The sequence below is a fragment of the Apium graveolens genome, unplaced genomic scaffold (assembly GCF_009905375.1).
Source record: "Apium graveolens cultivar Ventura unplaced genomic scaffold, ASM990537v1 ctg3634, whole genome shotgun sequence".
Lineage (NCBI taxonomy): Eukaryota > Viridiplantae > Streptophyta > Magnoliopsida > Apiales > Apiaceae > Apium > Apium graveolens.
The window spans coordinates 188,616-191,975 of NW_027418193.1; positions in this window are offsets into that span (position 1 = coordinate 188,616).

The following is a 3,360-nucleotide window of genomic DNA, read 5'->3' on the forward strand; positions in this document are numbered from 1 at the left end:
TGACTTACATGGTTGATTAGAAACAAAATCTGAAACAAATTTGACCTGTATGAAAGTGGAATCAAGAGGTGGTAAAAGGATGTCAATTCGGCTGTATATGATGTTAACATGTTAATTGTATAAATACATGGTGGAAAGTGACTCATATAGGGTGCAAAATGACCCTAATATGGTGAAAAGTGACTTACATTGTTAATTAGAACCAAAATGTGGACCAAAATTGACTTGTATGAATGTGGCACTAAGAGGTGGTGAAAAGATTTCTAATTGGATGTATACGATGTTAACATGTTAATTGTACCAATATATGATGGCAAGTGACTCTTATAAGGTGCAAAGTGACTCTAATATGGTGATAAGTCACTTACATGATTGATTAGAGCCAAAATGTGGCCCAAAATTGACTTGTAGGAAAGGAGTACCAAAAGGTGGTTAAAGGATGTTTAATTGCATGTATATGATGTTAACATGTTAATTGTATTAATATATTATAGGGTGCAAAATGACTCTAACATGGTGAAAAGTGACTTATATGGTTGATTAGAGCCAAAATGTGGAATAAAATTAACTTGTATGAAAGTGGCATTAATAGGTGGTAAAAGGATGTCAGATTGGATATATATGATGTTAACATGTTAATTTTATATATATGGTGGAAAGTGACTCTTATAGGGTGCAAAGTGACTCTAATATGGTGAAAAGTGACTTACATGGTTGATTAGAGTCAAAATGTGGAATAAAATTAACTTGTATGAAAGTGGCATTAATAGGTAGTAAAAGGATGTCAAATTGGATGTATATGGTGTTAACATGTTAATTGTTGTATATATGGTGGAAAGTGACTCTTATAGGGTGCAAAGTGACTCTAATATGGTGAAAAGTGACTTACATGGTTTATTAGAACCAAAATATGGAACAAAATTGACTTGTATGAAAGTGGAATTAAAAGGTGGTAAAAGGATGTCAATTCGGATTTATATGATGTTAACATGTTATTTGTATAGATATATGGTGGAAAGTGACTCGTATAGGGTGCAAAATGACCCTAATATGGTGAAAAGTGACTTACATGGTTAATTAGAACCAAAATATGGACCAAAATTGACTTGTATGAATGTGGCACTAAGAGGTGGTAAAAGGATTTCTAATTGGATGTATATGATGGTAACATGTTTATTGTACCAATATATGATGGCAAGTGACTCTTATAAGGTGCAAAGTGACTCTAATATGGTGATAAGTCACTACATGATCGATTAGAGCCAAAATGTGGCCCAAAATTGACTCGTAGGAAAGGGGTACCAAAAGGTGGTAAAAGGATGTTTAATTGCATATACATGATGTTAACATGTTAATTGTATCAATATATGGGGAAAGTGACTCTTATAGGGTGCAAAGTTACTCTAATATGGTGAAAAGTGACTTTACATGGTTGATTAGAGAGAAAATGTGGAATAAAATTAACTTGTATGAAAGTGGCATTAATAGGTGGTAAAAGGATGTCAAATTGGATGTAAATGATGTTAACATGTTAATTGTTGTATATATGGTGAAAAGTGACTTACATGATTGATTAGAACCAAAATGTGGAACAAAATTGACCTGTATGAAAGTGGAACTAATAGGTAGTAAACGGATGTCAAATTGGATGTATATGATGTTAACATGGTAATTATACATATAGATTGTGAAAAGTGACTCATATAGGGTGCAAAATGACTCTAATATGGTGAAAAGTGACTTACATGGTTAATTAGAACCAGAATGTGGACCAAAATTGACTTGTATGAATGTGGCACTAAGAGGTGGTAAAAGGATTTCAAATTGCATGTACATGATGTTAACATATTAATTGTACCAATATATGATGGCAAGTGACTCTTATAAGGTGCAAAGTAACTGTAATATGGTGAGAAGTCACATACATGATTGATTAGAGCCAAAATGTTGGTCAAAATTAATTTTAGGAAAGGAGTACCAAGAGGTGGTTAAAGGATGTCTAATTCATGTACATGATGTTAACATGTTAATTGTATCAATATATGGTGGCAAGTGACTCTTATAGGGTGCAAAATGACTCTAATATGGTGAAAAGTGACTTACATGGTTGATTAGAGCCAAAATGTGGTACAAAATTAACTTGTATGAAAGTTGCATTAATAGGTGGTAAAAGGATGTGAAATTGGATGTATATGATGTTAACTTGTTAATTGTTGTATATATGGTGGAAAGTGACTCTTATAAGGTGCAAAGTGACTCTAATATGGTGAAAAGTGACTTACATGGTTGATAAGAAACAAAATCTCAAACAAATTTGACCTGTATGAAAGTGGAATCAAGAGGTGGTAAAAGGATGTCAATTCGGCTGTATATGATGTTAACATGTTAATTGTATAAATACATGGTGGAAAGTGACTCATATAGGGTGCAAAATGACCCTAATATTGTGAAAAGTGACTTACATGGTTAATTAGAACCAAAATGTGGACCAAAATTGACTTGTATGAATGTGGCACTAAGAGGTGGTAAAAGGATTTCTAATTGGACGTATGCGATGTTAACATGTTAATTGTACCAATATATGATGGCAAGTGACTCTTATAAGGTGCAAGGTGACTCTAATATGGTGATAAGTCACTTACATGATTGATTAGAGCCAAAATGTGGCCCAAAATTGACTTGTAGGAAAGGAATACCAAAAGGTGGTTAAAGGATGTTTAATTGGCTGTACATGATGTTAACATGTTAATTGTATTAATATATTATAGGGTGCAAAGTGACTCTAATATGGTGAAAAGTGACTTATATGGTTGATTAGAGCCAAAATGTGGTACAAAATTAACTTGTATGAAAGTGGCATTAATAGGGGGTAAAAGGATGTCAAATTGGATGTATATGATGTTAACATGTTAATTGTTGTATATATGGTGGAAAGTGACTTTTATAGGGTGCAAAGTGACTCTAATATGGTGAAAAGTGACTTACATGGTTGATTAGAGCCAAAATGTGGTACAAAATTAACTTGTATGAAAGTGGCTTTAATAGGTGGTAAGAGGATGTAAAATTGGATGTATATGATGTTAACATGTTAATTGTTGTATATATGGTGGAAAGTGACTCTTATAAGGTGCAAAGTGACTCTAATATGGTGAAAAGTGACATACATGTTTGATTAAAACCAAAATGTGGAACAAAATTGACCTGTATGAAAGTGGAATTAAGAGGTGGTAAAAGGATGTCAATTCGGATGTATATGATGTTAACATGTTAATTGTATAAATATATGGTGGAAAGTGACTCATATAGGGTGCAAAATGACCCTAATATGGTGAAAAGTGACTTACAGGGTTTATTAGAACC